The sequence below is a fragment of the Eulemur rufifrons genome, unplaced genomic scaffold (genome assembly GCF_041146395.1).
Source record: "Eulemur rufifrons isolate Redbay unplaced genomic scaffold, OSU_ERuf_1 scaffold_114, whole genome shotgun sequence".
In the NCBI taxonomy this organism is placed as follows: domain Eukaryota; kingdom Metazoa; phylum Chordata; class Mammalia; order Primates; family Lemuridae; genus Eulemur; species Eulemur rufifrons.
Window position 1 is genome coordinate 457512 of NW_027182896.1, and position 17307 is coordinate 474818.

Below are 17307 nucleotides of genomic sequence, written 5' to 3' on the forward strand. Positions count from 1 at the left end.
CAAATAGGAATCTCCAAATTGTTTCTGACCCAAGGTTAGGAATAATCTTGAGAAGGTAGGAAAATGACAGAGGGAAAAAAATCTATTTAATATCAGAGAGAGCAGAAACCTTCATAAAGGAAGTTGCTTAAATTTGATAAAGCAGTTGAGTTCAAAGAAATGGAAACTTCAGGAAATAAAGAGAAGGAATAATTTCTACATCCATGATCTGATTAAACAATAGCCATCTCTGGCTCTGGGGCTTTGGGCCCTGCCATCATGGGTCTACCTTCAGCCCCAGGACAATTGGACCTATTCTAGTTTCCCTCCCAAAGAATCCTTCAGAGCCCTCTTTATGTCTTTATTCCTTAGGCTGTAGATGAAGGGGTTCAGCATGGGAGTGACCACCGTGTACATCACCGAGGCTGTTGCGCTGGAGTGTGAGTTGTGTGTAGCAGCAGAGCTGAGGTACATCCCGAGGCTTGTGCAGTAAAATAGAGAGACAACCGCGAGGTGAGATGCACGGGTGGAAAATGCTTTATACTTCCCCTGAGCCGAGGAGATTGCACGTGTGGAGGAAATTATCTTAGAGTAAGAATAAAGGATACCAGCAAAGCTTCCACCACCTAGCACTACAGCTAGAGAATACATCACCATGTGATGAATAAAAAGGTCTTAGAACAGGCGAGGTGTATTATCTGATCAATTTCACAGAAAAAGTGGGGGATTTCCAAGTGTCTACAAAAGGACAGTGACAACACCATTAAGCTTTCTAGCAAGGAATGCAGGATGTGTGATCCAGGACACCAGAACCAGCAGTCCACAGAGGCTTGGGTTCATGATGACCGTGTAGTGCAGGGGGTGACAGACAGCCACAAACCTGTCATAGGCCATCACGGTCAGGAGGAAGTTGTCCAGTCCTACAAAGAGTAAGAAATAGTACATCTGGGTGATGCAGCCTGCATAGGTTATGACTTTGTTCTGTGTCTGGATATTCACCAGCATCTTTGGGACAGTGGTCGAGACGAAGCAGATGCCTACAAAGGACAGGTTGGACAGGAAGAAGTACATGGGGCTGTGCAGGTGGGAGTCTGAGATTGTGGCCAGGATGATGAGCAGGTTCCCAAGCACAGTGATCAGGTACATGGACAGGAACAGCCCAAAGAGGACGGGCTGCAGTTCTGTGTCCTCTGAGAATCCTAGAAGATGAAATTCTGAAATATGTGTCTTATTTACTGGATCCATGTGGTTGACGTGACTACAAAAGAGAAAAAGAACAGGACACAAGAAGAACAGGACACAAGCATACGTAACAAACGTATCAGAAGTGCCATCATTTATATTGTATAGTCAAGAAGTTAATTTAAAAAAATAATTATTTATTTTTAAGTTGATAGTTAAAATTGTAGTGTGTACAACATGATGTTTTGAAATATATATACATTATGGAATGGCTAAATCTAGTTATCTAATATATGTATTATTTCACATAATCATCATTTTTATAGAGAAAACACTTAACATTCATTCTCAATATTTTTGGTGAATGCGATATATTGTCATTAGCTAGCCACCATGCTGTCCAATAGATCTGTTAAACTTACTCCTCCTAACTCTAATTTTGTATCCATTGACCAACATCTCTTCTCTCCCACAACTGCCCAGCCTCTGGGAACCTCCATTCTATGAGCAGTTAATTTCTGTATTTTGTGTGTGAATCTGGTACCTCTTAGGAGATCCCTTGTCATCTCTGATTAGGAACTTCTTTCCCACTCTCTGTCTTTCTCAAAGGGCATGTATTCTCCAGTTTCAGTGAGAAAATATTTCACTAATATAAATTCACTTTTGACATATTCCAGGTACTGTCTAGACAATGAGTGAATGGTGCTATAAAACAAAAATCCCTACAGTCTAATAACAGAGAAAGAAAACAAGCAAAAACCAAACCAAACCAGAACAAAACAAAAAACCATGTCACCACATGCTGCCCAATGCCTCTCACCTGTGGTCCAGCACTGTGGCACTGACCCACCATGAGCTGCCTCCCGCCATATGCTACCATTGCACCTGGACCTTGGTGGATTGAATATCCACAGCACTGACATCTACCTCCACTGCCTAGATAGCCTCACCCAGCAACTGCCACCACCGTGGGGAGATGAGGGCAGAGTAATCTCTTGCAACAGCAGCCTCCATGGAGTAGAACTCACCTAGCCCCCCACCCAAGCTTACAACAGTGGCCTGAAGACCAATCCACCACTCCATGTGAAGATCCCCAGGCACTGGCTTGGACTGTGACAACCACAGGGGAATGGAAAAACCACAGGCAAATGTGGCAATGCAGAACAGCTGCATTACAGGCTCTCAGGACATCGGTCCCTCTCCTGCCAGGTCAATCTTCCAGAGTAGAATACAAAGGTACCATCTAGGGCTGTCTCATTCTTCTCACTAATTAGGAGAGTTCCCAGAAAAGAAGAACAGGTGCACCACAAACCTATCTGCCCTGAGCTGAGACGAGGTTACAGATGAGAAGAAACCAGGAAAAGAACTCTGGAAACATGAAAAAAAACAAGTTCATTCAACAGCCCAAAGGATCTGTTGATCTACAGCAATGGACCTCAACCAAAAGGAAATTGATGAAATGTCAGAAATGGAATTTAGAATATGGATGGCAAATAAGATGAATCGGATTGATGAGAATGTTGAAAACTAACACAATGAAGCCAAAACTATTTCAGAAAATGAATGAAAAAAATGAAAAAGTCTCTAAAGAGATAGACAACATAAGAAAAGATACCAGAACTTAAAGAAATGAAAGAGTCATTTAGGGAATTTCAAAATACAGGAAAAAGCTTCAACAGCAGGCTGGACCAAGCAGAAGAAAGAATTTCAGAGCTTGAAGACAAGGGTTTGGACTAATCCAGTCAGTCAAAGAAGCAGAAAAAAAGAATTAAGAAAAATAAACAATCACTCAGAGAAATATGGAGTATGTACTAGGAGACAATATATGAGTTATAGGTATCTCTGACGGAGAGAAAGAAAAAGCAAAAAAGCATGAAAAACCTATTCAAGAGAATTATTGATGAAAACTTCCCTGGTATCACTAGAGATTCCGATATCCAGATTCAAGATGGTCATTGGACACTGGAAAATTCATAGCAACTGGGACATCTCCCAAACACATAGTCATTAACCTGGAGGATAACAGCAAACTTCTCATTATAAGCCAGAAGGGATTGGGGTCCCATTTTTAGTCTTCTTAAACAGGACAATTGCCAGCCAAGGATTTTGTATCCTGTGAAACTAAGTATCATAAATGATAAAGAAATAAAGACTTTCCCACACAAGAAAACCCTAAGGGAATTTGTTACCACTAGACCTGTCCTACAAGAAATTCCCCAATATGCACTATACATGGAACAGAGCAATAGATACCCACCTGCATAAAATCAACTGAAAGTTAAGGCTCACAACTCTTATAAAACAGTAGAACAAAAGAGAAAACAAAACAACAAGGTGTCATTCAACATGATGAACAGAACAGTATCCCACATGTCAATACTAACACTGAACCTTAATGGTCTTCATGCTCCACTTAAAAGACATAGGTTGGCTGAATGAATGAAAAAACACAACCTTAATATATGCTGTCTCCAAGAAACCCATATAACTTACAAGGACTCTCAAAGACTCAAGGTAAAGGAATGGAAAAAAATATTCCCTGCAAGTGGAAAACAAAAGTGAGCAGGTGTAGCCATTCTCCTATCAGATAAAATAGACTTGAAATCAATAATGGTTAAAAACAACAAAGGTAGTCATTATATAATGATAAAGGAGCAATTCAGCAAGACACACACACACACAAAGAAGATATGATAATACTAAATATATATGCACCTAGCACATTATATACACATATATTGTAGTACATTGTACTTTCTTCACCATTATACTGAAAGATCCAAATGAGCGGGAATGTCGCCTCTTTGTTTGACATTGTATTTTCACAAAGGTATTTAATGTGTGTGCATTATGTAGAAAAAATTAAAATAAGAAGTTATGAAATAAAAATAACTTCAGGGGAATAAAACCAGGCTAAATACTCATATAGTGATTTCAGAACAACTGTATTAAACAAAAGTGAATGGAACCTTAAAATTAACTGAAATGAGATAGAAATAAGAATAATTTATGGCACCATATTGATTAAATATTTAACTGGCAAAGACCAAGACATAAAGTTATATGATATATAACATTCTAGAATGTTCTGGCACATAGAAGATACTTATTATCTGTTACATGTATCAGGAAATAAGCCTCAGTATGTACTGACATTTAATATATGAGCAGGTGTATTTCACTTTAATTAGAAAGGGCTGGATTAGTGAATAAAAGCTGGCATAAATATCTATCTACCTGGAAGACAATGAATTTTGTTCCATCTCACATTTTACAAAGAATTAGCAGGTTTAAAAACTTTGGTGCAAAAGTAAACAATAGTTTTTACTTGAAAATCTAGCAAATTATGTATAAAATCTATGTGTAGGCAGACCATCTTAACTAAGGCAAGAACTGCAGAGGTAAGAAGATAGACATATATTTAACCAAACAAAAGGTAAGACTTTTTATGTCCAAATATGTCCCCCTAAAATCAATGGAGAAACAATAATCTGTAAAAAAAACCAAAAACAAAAACAAAAAACATTTGAAGTGTTGATAACTGTAGGAAAAAAGGGCATATCATTACATACAAATCAAAATGGGGGTCATGTACATGAATCTTTGCTGAAACCCAGTTTAACACAACAGCAAGAAATAAATCTCTTTCAAACACGTCAGCCTGTGAAAAATACATAAAGAGCTGCCACATTGAGTGGGGTTGGAACTTTTAAACAGGTAGCAAATGGGTCCTCTCTAATCTTGCTGACAGAAATGCAAAGTGTTATAAGATCTTGGGAAAACAATCTGGATACTGCTGTAAATATTTAAAATTCAGATACTCATTAACTCAAAGTTTCTCAATTCCAGCACTACTTAAATCCTGGCCAGCTCGTTTATTGTGATTGAGTCTGTCCTGTGCACTGCGTTATGTTTACCAGCATCCCTGTCCTCTGCCAACCCCTCCCCAAGGTGTCAGCCAAACATGTCATTGCTAAATGTCCCCTGGGGGCCAAAATCACCCCCAGGTGAGAACCAAAGTTTTAGCACAAAAATTCCAAAATATTTTTATAGCATTGATATAACAAAAAAGGAAAACATCTTTAAAAAAGACACTGAAACACAAAGAGCATTTGTGATATGTTTGTGAAGCTATTCATGCATTAGTATAAACACTGGGTGAATGCACACCTGTGCATTATATGCAAAGAGAAGGCTTAAAAGAAACTAAAATGTTGTGGAACAGAGTATATAAGTGAGGATTCGGCGAGGTTAAGTAGAGTGATTTCAGAAGGACTGTATGAAACAACATGAAAATCTGAAAAACCTTATATAAAGATATAAGATAGTAATAATTTAATGACATCAAAATGGGGCACTAATTCAAGATTAAATCACCCATATCCTGGAAATTAAAGAATATGGCAGGAAATCTGTTAAAATACGGGAAGGAAGAAGTTCTAATGTTATAATTTCATCTCACATAAATATATATAAATTTAAATATGTTTTTGAGAAATAAAGGACATATTTAGTCAGATAATGGTGATTTTAAAATTAGGGCCAAAATGATACAAAATCTAGAAACTGATTGAATACACAAAGCCAGGAAGCACAACAAGGAATAATAGAGGTATGAAAACAAGTTGAAAATGTATATATAAAAGGCAATTTGTTTAGCCAAATGATGCAGAAATACTTTCTACATCTGTAATGTGAGGAATGCAACATGATTGATGGATGGATTTTGCTACACAAAATTCATAAACTTTTACACATTCCCTTCAAATACATTGATTCTCACCCAAGAACTAAATGATCAATGCCAAAATTGGTGAAAATCTCCAATTCTTAATATTGAAAAAAATACAACAGAAAACTAACACAAATATTCTGAAGCCACCATATGAAAGCAAAACACACTGAGTGTTTGCAGTACAGTGGTAAACGTCTAGCAAACACAAGAATGTGTTTGGCCCCATTAGTAAGGAAATCGGTGCAAAGTAAAGGTGATTAATGTATCACTTTTCACCTTATAAATAAATTTTTTATATCATGTGAATACCCAGCATGAGAGAAGATACTGAAAAATGTTTGCTCATAAACTGTCATTATCAGGCAATATGTGGAAGGAATTCATTGGTCTAGATCTTTCTCATTAACATGGAATTGTGCTGAAAAATACTCCACCTTAAAATTAAAAAAGAACTGCCCTGACTTCAGTTTATATCTCTCCACAACTAATACTCTATTTCTTTTCTCCAAGTAATTGCAAAGATCCTTGGGCATACCTTCTATTTTTTACTGAAATGACTTTAAACTTCCCATTTTCTTATATAATTGGGATTCCATTCCTTAACTTTCTATTTTCTTATATAGTTGGGATTCCATTACTTAACTGTCAAAAAATAGCCCTCCATTGCTGAGTTCAGCACCATAAATGAATATTAATACATGAATCAATTAATTAATAAAGGAAACAAGCAAACGATGACAGCAATGTCTCCACTCTGGGAAGGCTAGGTTGGCTCTCAGGGGACCTCAGGCACATGTTCATGGCTTTCATTCTTCCCAACCCTTTGCTACAGGACCTACAGGGCTCTCAGACCCACCTTGATCGGTTTTCTGAAAGGAAGGTCTCCATGTGGAAGTGAGAATTCCACATGAATGGTTGATGACGGAAACTGAAGCTCTGTCCCCAGACAAGACAGGAGGAAAAGGTGAAGCTTTAGAACCTCAGTGGGATTTAGAACTTTTAGAAGAAACATCCGAGTTCCATCCAGCCCAAGGCTGCATGTGCTGAGGGCCAAAAGCAGAGGAGGTGTATACCGCTTTGTCTGTTTGCTCATGAGGCACACGCCATCTTGTTATTCCAACTCTGAAAATATCATTTCCCTCTGGGGCATTGCTCTGCCCCAGAAGGAATATTTTTCCTGCATTCTCTGTTCCCAGGACACCGCATTAATTGTGGGGTGAATCCAGTCTGTTACTTCCCCTTGGACTCACTTGCCTTCCAGGGACATGCAGGATGGTTGCACTGTGGGCCCGAGACAGGAGGGGGGATCCCTGGCCCACTTCGCAATGAGATTAGCGGAGGCAGGCAGCTGTCAGGCACACAAGCTGCCGACACCTCCCTCTCTCAGTAGTGACAGCAGTCTCTGTCTTTCGGGGGTCACAAAAGCACCCATATTCCCAGCTCCCACCCTGGCCCAGCTGCAGCAGAGGTGGTGGAGACTGAGGTGGGAGGATCACTTGAGGAGGCTCAGAGTTCAAGGACAGCGTGGGTGACATAGAGAGACCTCACCTCTAAAAAAACATGTAAATAAATAAAACCACAGTAAGATACTACTTTACACCCAATGGAGTGGCCAAAATGAAAAAGAATAACATTTCCAAGTGTTGGTGAACATATAGAGCAACCAGAACTCTCACACATTTATTTCGTCAGTGAAAAATGGTGCAGCCTACTTTGGAAAACAGTTTGGCAGTTTTGTAAAACTCAAACATATGCCCAGTATAAGGCCCAGCTATTCTACTGTTTTTACACAAGCGAAATGAAAACGTATGTCCCCACAAAGACTGTACAGTCATGTTTGCAGCAGGTTTGTTTATAATCGTTCAAACCTGGAAACATCCCAAATGTTCAACAGGTGAAGGGGTTAAAAGAAAACGTTGTGCTATAACCACAGGATTGAATGCTACTCAGCATCAAAGAGCAGTAAACTATAAAATGGAATGGGTGAATAGAATGAAAAATAACTCAAATATTTATAGCAGCACAATTCACAATTGCAAAGATGTGGAAACAACCCAAGTGCCCATCAATACATGAGTGGATTAGTAAAATGTGGTATATGTATACCATGGAGTATTACTCAGCTATAAGAAATAACGGTGATATAGAATCTCTTTTGTTCTCCTGGAGAGAGTTGGCACCCATTCTACTAAGTGAGGGATCCCAAGAATGGAAAAATAAGCACCACATGTACTCACCAGCAAATTGGTTTCCCTGATCATCACCTAAGTGCACATTTGGGAATAACACCAATTGGGGGCCGGACAGATGTGGGGGGTGGGGGGTGGGGGGTGGGGGGAGGAGATGGATGTATACCTACACAATGAGTGTGATGCACACTGTCTGGGGAATGGACACACTTCAAGCTCTGACTCGGGGGGATGGGGGGCATGGGCAATAAACCTGAACATTTGTACCCCGATGATAAGCTGAAATAAAAAAATAAAAATAAAAATAAATAAATAAAATAAAATGTGATATATGAGTACCATGGAATACTACTCAGCCATAAAAAATGGTCAACTAACACCTCTTGTATTAACCTGGATGGGACTCGAGACCATTCTTCAGTTGATTTTAAGTTACCAATTTTATCCAAAAATGTGATCAATCGACTTTTACCCAAGATATGAAGCTGTGATTGCTTTTTCTTCCTTAGTGGCATTGGTTTGAAATTTCAGAAAAAGTGTTGGGTAGCAGTAGTGGTAGGTGTATCTGTCTTCTATAGGAGCTTCGGAAAGCTCCCTCAAATAATTTCATGTCAGGGCTGATATTAGCTGACTATCAAGGAAGCTATTTTATCATGGTTAAGAAATATACTTCTGTTTACAGTTTTCTCAAAGATATTTCCTTGCAGAATCTTGTATTTATTGAGATGATCCTATTATATGTAGACAAATTTCTACCCATTTTCTGTAACATAATAAATTACCAATATGAAATGTTCATTGCTTCTTTGTGCTGAGTGCTACCTGGTCATCATATTTAGTATGAGTGACAAATTGATACAAGGATTTTATAGTTACTTTGAGTTTTTTCCATTTCTGCTAATTAGAGTAATGAGTGGGTTTTATTTTTTTACACTTCTGCTATGATAGCAGGACACTGTCTTTTGGTATCAGGGTTAAAACTGATTCTTAAAATTCATTGGGATAGTTATTTCACAGGGCTCTGAATAATTTTTATACATTGCAAATAGGTGAGATTTCAAAACTACTAATTTGACATCTTGTCTTTCGTGGGAGATAAATTTGGCTGATAATACAATTTCTTCTTTGATGATTGATCCATGATACTTAAAACATTTTTATTGATACATAATATTTGTACACATTTACAGAGCACATGTGATATTTTGTTACATGTATAGAATGTGTGATGAGCAAGTCGGGGTATTTAAAGTATTTACCACCTGAAGTAATTATCATTTCTATGTGTTGGGAACATTTTAAGTCTTCTCTTTTAGCTCTTTTGAAATAAACAATACATTGTTAATTAATCAAGTGTGTAGAAAACATCATGGCATTCTTACTGTTTACAGAAGTTATATATGGATCCATGACTTTTAAAATTACTATTACTATAAAGGAATTTAAAAGTAAACCACAAAAGTAATTCAAAGGATATTTGAGGAAAAAAAAAAAGGCTGGCTGACCAGGTGTCAGGGCAGTTAAACAGATGAAGTCAGCCTTGGGTGCAAAATTAGGTTTTGTGTCTAGATCTTCCAGTTAGCGGGAGTGACACAGGAGGAGACGGCAGCATTTGGAAACCCCACACTGACAGACAGAAGAGAAGAGGTCGTTAAAGCAAAGGCATCATCTCATCAATACATCAGGTTCCAGCAAATATGGACCACAGTTCTGAAATGCCGGTTGGTGGTTAATTTTGTCTTGCTTCTCTCTCTCTCTCTCTCTCTCGTCTCTCTTGCAGACATTTCCTTTAAATGGAACCAGAAAACCACACTGGGCTTCCAGTATTTCTCCTCCTGGGACTTTCTGAGAAGCTAGGGTTTCAGTCTGTTCTCTTTGTATTGTTCCTGTCTTTGTATCTGGTGACTGTCTTTGGGAACCTGCTCATCATCCTGGCCACTATCTCAGACTCCCACCTGCCCACCCCCATGTACTTCTTCCTCTCCAACCTGTCCTTTTCTGACATCTGTTTCACTTCCGCCACCATCCCAAAGATGCTGTGGAGCATCCAGGCACAGAGCAAATCCATCACCGGTGCCGGCTGCCTCACACAGATGTACTGTTTCATGGTTTTTGGACTTCTGGACAATCTGATTCCGATGGTCACAGCTTATGACCACTTTGTGGCCATCTGTCACCCCTTGCACTACACAGTCATCATGAACCCAGTGCTCTGTGTCCAGGTGCTTGTCCACACCGGGCTTGTCAGCATCCTGGGGGCCCTTCCTCGGAGAGTGACCGTGTTGCGGCTTCTTATGGTGCAGTCACTGAAATCCCACACTATTTCTGTGAGCTCCCTGAGGCTCTCCAGCTCTCCCGCTCTGACCCCTCCATCAATAATGTCATATTATACATTGTGACGGTGTCATGGGCTTCTTTCCTCTTGCTGAGATTCTTTTCTCTTCTTCTCCAACTGTTTTTTCTGTCCTGAGGATCTCAACAGCAGGGGGGAAGTATAAAGTGTTTTCCTCCTGTGGGTCTCACCTCTCAGTTGTCTGCCTGTTCTGTGGGACCTGCCTGGGGTCTAGCTCAGTTCCACATGGACACACGCTTCTCCGACAGGGGTGTTGCCTCGGTCCCATACACTGTAGTCACCCCCATGCTGAACCCCTTCATCTACAGCCTGAGGAACAGGGGCATGAAGGGGGCCCTGAGAAAGCTTCTGTGCAGTGGGACATCCTCTCAGTGACAGCAGCAATGATCCTGTGCCCCAACAAGTGTAACTAAAGACAATGGAACATATTTTTATGGCTGAGTAGTCAACTACAAAACACAATGGTGATGTAGCACCTCTCATATTATCCTGGGTAGAGCTTGAGCCCATCCCGCAAAGTGAGGTATCACAAGAATGGAAAAATAAGCACCACATGTACCCGCCATCAAATTGGTACTAACTGAATAATGTTCAGAAAGTTTATTACAAGAATTAAATAAGAAAACTGATGTACATCCCAGTCACAGGGTCTTCAATTAATACCATGGAATTGTTTCCTTTTTTTGGAACCTCAGAGTCAAAAGGTTATCACCCAACCCCTGCTCATGACACATTATTAGTACTTGGTCATGCTCTACATCTGATCATTAGCATTGTTTAACGCAGAACTTTGAATACGATAAATGCTTTCATAAACATGAACTGTGAAATGAAGTAATAATCCCACCAGTGATCTTTTCCATAAGGAAAGATCTATATAAATCAGTGCTCAAAATTAGAAATTTCATGGCACTGTAATAATTGTAATACGTCCAGACATTGACAATGACCACAGCACCATTATACCAAATTGATGTCTGTCTAAATCTAAATCTATCACTACATACAGTGATGAAAATTGTAAAACAAAAATAACCCATGACTTAAGTCCACTAAAATATTAATGACAACTTGGTTGTTTGGCTGCTTAAACAGCTGACATGAAGGCAGTTTTAGTGTCTAAAACTCAATGACACTGGTTTCAATTGAAATATCACTGAAAAGCTAATGAAGGCAAGAAACATCATTTAAAACACTATGTAAATTTCCATCAGGCATATATAGTACAAAATCACTTTCCTTTCATAAAGATTCTCCCATGTGATATATCTAATGGGAAACAATGAAAACATCATGTCAACAGCCCAGGAATAACATTTTATTATTTTTTAGATCATAGATTTTTTTCCATAAAATGGGTACATATTTTAATGTGGTTTTCAAAGTAGATCTTTATTTACACTGAGCTCATCAGCAGGTTAGAGGAGAGGATATATGGGATCCAGATGCAAATTCAGAAGCAGCTAGAAAGAAAAAGAAAGAATTATACTCTTCATCTAAAAGATAGTCACACACAGCTAACTAAATGTAAGTCAGTAAAAAGGAGTTGAGAATTTTAGGAGTGTTAGTAAGAATCAAAAATATGTATATACAATGCAAAGTTACTATTAAGTATAATTTGCCCATAGTTGCACACTGAATTAATTATTAATATCATTATGGTAAAGCAGCAGAGCTTCTGCTGTTCTCATTCTTTATTCATTTATTTTACAACCCTGTGCTAAGGTATATGGCCAGCACTGAAATTACAAGATGGAGATACAGTCCACCCTTCAACAACTGTATACTATAACCTGAAAAAACACAGAAAGAGCCCATTTCCATACTGCTCATAGATACCATGACAGGGATAAAACAGGGAAGTACCAGAACACATCCTCTGTTTGTGTCAATATTATAGGTCTTTTTGTTTTTGTTTTTGTTTTTTTCTGGCGGAGACAGTACATAGATTGATACCCACAGGATAGGGAGAAAGTATGGCAGATAGAAGAAAGAAGCCAATGCAAAGACCTGGAGGTGAAGAGGAACACTGGGGAATTTTAAGTGATTTAGGTTGACCAGATGCTAGAGCAAAGGGGCAGAGTATGGTAAGAGGCAAGAGATAAGGCTAAATAACTTCACAAGAACCACTTCCCCATGACCCTTCCTGATTTCCAATGACATTTATGTCTCTCTGTTGCCCATACATTCTCATCAATTAGTTCCTAGTTACTAGAGAATAAATGTGTTTTTTCTATTCGTGAGATACTTCACTTAGGATAATGGTCTCCAGTTCCATCCAAGTTGCTTCAAAACACATTACTTTATTCCTTTTTACAACTGAGTAGTACTCCACAGTGTATATATACCACATTTTACTAATCCACTCGAATTGATGGGCACTTAGGATGATTCTACATCTTTGCACTTGTGAATTTTGCTGCAGTAAATATTCAAGTGTAGGTGTCTCTTTGATAAAGTGATTTCTTTAGGGTAGATACCAAAAAGAAAACTACAGACCAATATCCCTTATGAATATAGATGCCAACATCCTTAAAAATGCTATCCAACCAAATTCAATAGCACATCAAAAAATAATTCACCATGATCAAGTGGGCTTCATCTCAGGAATGCAAGGATGGCTCAATATATGTCAATCAATAAATATGATTCAGGACATAAAGAGAAGCAAAAACAGGCCGGGCGCGGTGGCTCACGCCTGTAATCCTAGCACTCTGGGAGGCCAAGGTGGGCGGATCGTTTGAGCTCAGGAGTTCGAGACCAGCCTGAGCAAGAGCGAGACCCCATCTCTACTAAAAATAGAAAGAAATTATATGGACAGCTAAAAATATATATAGAAAAAGTTAGCCGGGCATGGTGGTGCATGCCTGTAGTCCCAGCTACTCGGGAGGCTGAGACAGGAGGATCCTTTGAGCTCAGGAGTTTGAGGTTGCTGTGAGCTAGGCTGACGCCACGGCACTCACTCTAGCCTGGGCAACAGAGTGAGACTCTGTCTCAAAAAAAAAAAAAAAAAAAGAGAAGCAAAAACAAAAGCATATGATCATCCCAATAGATGCAGAAAAAGCATTTGACAGAATCCAGCACTCTGTCATGATTAAAAACTCTCAAGAAACCAGGCAGAGAAGGAATATACCTCAAAACTATAAAAGACATATAAGACAAACCCACAGCTATCATCACACTGAATGGGGAAAAGTTGAAAGCATTCCCACTAAGAACTGGAAGATGAGGGTGCCCATGGTCACTACTTCTACTAAACATAGTACTGGAAGTCATAGCCAGAGCAATTAGGTAAAAGAAAAATAAAATGTACCCAAATCAGGAAAGAGGACAAACTACTGATTCTTGCTGCTGATATGATCTTATATCTAAAAAATCCAAAGACTCCACCAACAAGAATTGGTAAATAAATTCAGCAAAGTCTCCGGTTACAAAGTCAGTGCACGCAAACCAGTAGCATTTGTATATAGTAAAAGGAGCCAAGCTGGGAGTCAAATCAAAGACTCAATACCATTCACAATAGCTACAAAGAAAATGAAATGCTTAGGAATATACTTATCCAAGGAGGTGAAAGATCTCTACAAGGAGAACTAAGAAACTTTGATGAAAGAAATCACAGATGACACAAACAAATGGAAAAACAGCCCATGCTTATGGGTGGATGGAATCAACATTGTTCAAATGTCCACATTGTCCAAAGTCAGTAATAGATTTAATGCAATCCCCATCAAAGTACTAATGTCATATTTCACACATCTAGAAAAAATAATTTCATGCTTCATTTGGAACCAAAAAAGAGCAGAAATAGCCAAAGCAATCTTAAGCAAAAAGAGCAAATCTGGAGATATCACCTTATAAGCCTTTAAATCATACTACAAGGCTATAGTAACCAAAACAGCATGGTATAGAAAAAATATTTAATATAGTATCTATTACCAAGCAACAGAAAGGGATTCCACTTGCTATTTACAGTTTATTTCAGAAATCAACAACTATTTTCAATTTAATTAATAAATTTCTGCAACGTACCTTCTTCTAGTTTCTAGTTATGCTTCCTCCCAACTCCTGTATCTGAAATGAGACAAATATTACTACAATGTTTAAGTTAAACAAGAGAAATTATCATGGGAATAATACATTGCTTACAAAATGTGGCCTTAATGAAGGAATAGTTTTACAGATTAGAGCTAACTTCAGATTACGTAAATAAAAAGATATTCAGATGAGTAAAATAAAATTCCTACTTATTTTAAGTTTATGTAACAGAGAAAGAACATCTTGTGTAATTGTTTAGATTATTCTGATAAAAATACAGTTAATATTGGTATATTGAATATACACCATTTCAGAAGAGTGATGTTTCCTCTTATTAATATAAAGGTTAAATAATTCAAGTCATATTTTGCAATGAATGTGTTTCTTTGTCATTCTTAGCAGCACCCTCTTCTTTATAAAAGTTTAATCATTTTTTAAATTTCAGTGGATTTTTTCCTTAAAGTGAACTTTCCACTCTCCAGTTTTTGAAAATTAGAATTTTAAGGTATGTTCTATGCTAGTAATTTTTCAGCACAGAATCTTAAATACACACATGAAGAAAGTGTTACTGTCATAGTTTCCTATGAAAATTCTACTGCAAAAAATTAAAAATATTATGCTATCTGTATTATTACTAACATTTCTTTATTCATATAGACACAAAGATTTTAGAAAATCTGCTTGAAGAAAAGAATATATATAGATTAAAGTCAGTTTTCAACCATAGTTTCTTTGATACAAGACTTTGTAGGATTAGAAACAGAGAAAAGAATCTATTACTCTTTCATTGTAGCTTTGACTTCTCTTCAGAAATCACTATCAATTTTTTAAATATATGACTAATTAGAGTTAGCGACAAAATGACGAAATGTGTGAAAATATTTCAACAATATTACAAGTGTCCCCATCTAGAGTGCTCTTACTTGACTCTTTCATATAAAAGTATTCTCTCACTAAATGCCAAGAACAGGATCTCAGACTCTACTGAACATAGTAATATGTCATGGTGGTAATGATAATATGATAGCCAATGCCTTTATAAATTTTAGGTGTGAAGATTATGTTTTTTAACTTTTAAAAATAATTTTAGAAATGGGGTCTCAGTGTATTACTCAGAGTGGTCTAGAACTCCTGGCCTCAAGCAATCCCCCCACCTTGGCCTCCCAAAAAGCTGCATTACTGAGCCACCGTGCCTGCAAAGACAAAGGTTTTTGGTGAACAGATTTCCTAGTATTTTGAGAGACAGTTCTCTGTTACATCTCTGTGACAATAACATAAAGCACAGGCTTTATAAAATGTGTGAATGTGACAATAACACTACTAGCTAGGCCTCACAAAAGCAAAAATTAAATGTTAATACCAGATATAAAAGGAGAAGGCTTCATTGAAAGAATCTTTTATTACAATTAAGAAACACTATGTAAAATGTACATCTTTACCTGACCTGAACTGAGGAACTGCTAAGGTATAATCATCTTACCTTTCCCCCAAAAGCTCTTCTCCTGAGTATTTCCTACATATGCGTGATGGGTTTTATTACTTCTTTATACCCCTTTCGCAGGGACTTGCATAACACACATTTCACTTAGATAAAAATGAAATACTCTTCTCAACACATTGCTTACCTTTGCACTGAAGAAATCTCTCTCTAGATAGAGAAGTCTCATGGCATAACAAATTTAACTAGAGGCCATCTTTTTCTCCTAACTCTTAAAGAGGACCTGCTGGAAGTAGCTGCCTCTATTCCGACCCTGGAGTGTCCTCCGCCTCCATCAAGTCTCTTGCAGCCTTTCACTGACCCTTGAATATGTCACCACACAAATGACTGCTGAGGGCAACCGACGTTGGGAAAGAGATACCAGGTCAAACATGAGCGCTCAGAGGGAAAAGGGACAGACCCAGGCAAAGGAGAGGGAGCTGCTCTGGGACGGCCACCCAAGCGCTTAGTGACAGTGTTTCGATTTCTGATGGGTCCAGTTTTGTCGTAGTTGGTGGGAGGCTGGGGTGGTTTTGCCCATATTCATAAGTGAAGACTGGCAAATATTAAAGGACTTGTTAAAAGTCCCTTTCATTTTATTCCTATTTTACCATTGAATCACACATTTTTCCTCTTACTAGAAATATAGTATTGCTGACCCTACTTGAGTGACTTACTACACTGCCTGGCAGAGATCACAGCAAAAAGGAGAGAAAAATCTCTCGGTGATATTAATCCCTGTCCCATTCAGTCAGACAAGGTGCCCTCAGTGGCTCCTGAAGTGTGTGGAGCAATAGCTTAGGAGAGCCTGAATGTTGCCAGAAAAAATAAAAAAGCTTAATAAACTGATAATCTTCATTTTATGCATAATACCAAATCAAAAGCTACTTGGTCTTATGGAGTAAAAACATAAACCACTTTTAATAAAAACACTGTTCCTTTCTGTTTATTTCCAGGTACAGATTAGGTTTACACATGGCAGAGGTAGCTTCAAGTGCAACATTAATACAAAGAGCATATCTGAAACTTCATTTATACTTTTTCATTTTTAAATATAAGTATATGAAAACATAATATACAAAACAACAACGTATCAACAAATTTTAGCTAAGTACACAGCTTCTCTCATATTTAGTATCTTTCAAACTATGTCCCAGAGTAATCTAAGTGTCCACAGTTAGCACTGTAGGACTGGCCACACACAGTAGGACTGGTATATTAAGAACTCTTGTGTTTCTCCTCAAGCAGTTCAGTCCCGACCGCTGCTAGAGTCTGATGAGCTCTATGAAGATTGCAAAAATAAGTGGTTAGTATTTCATTTTTTTGTAAATTATTCCTAAATGACTTGCAATTTATA

At 38.0% G+C, this 17307-nt stretch overlaps 1 pseudogene; it reads right to left on the reverse strand.

Annotated features, from left to right (window-relative positions):
• Positions 1-291: 291 nt before the first annotated feature.
• LOC138379670 (olfactory receptor 7A10-like) lies at positions 292-1224 on the reverse strand (annotated as a pseudogene).
• Between the last annotated feature and the right edge of the window lie 16083 nt (positions 1225-17307).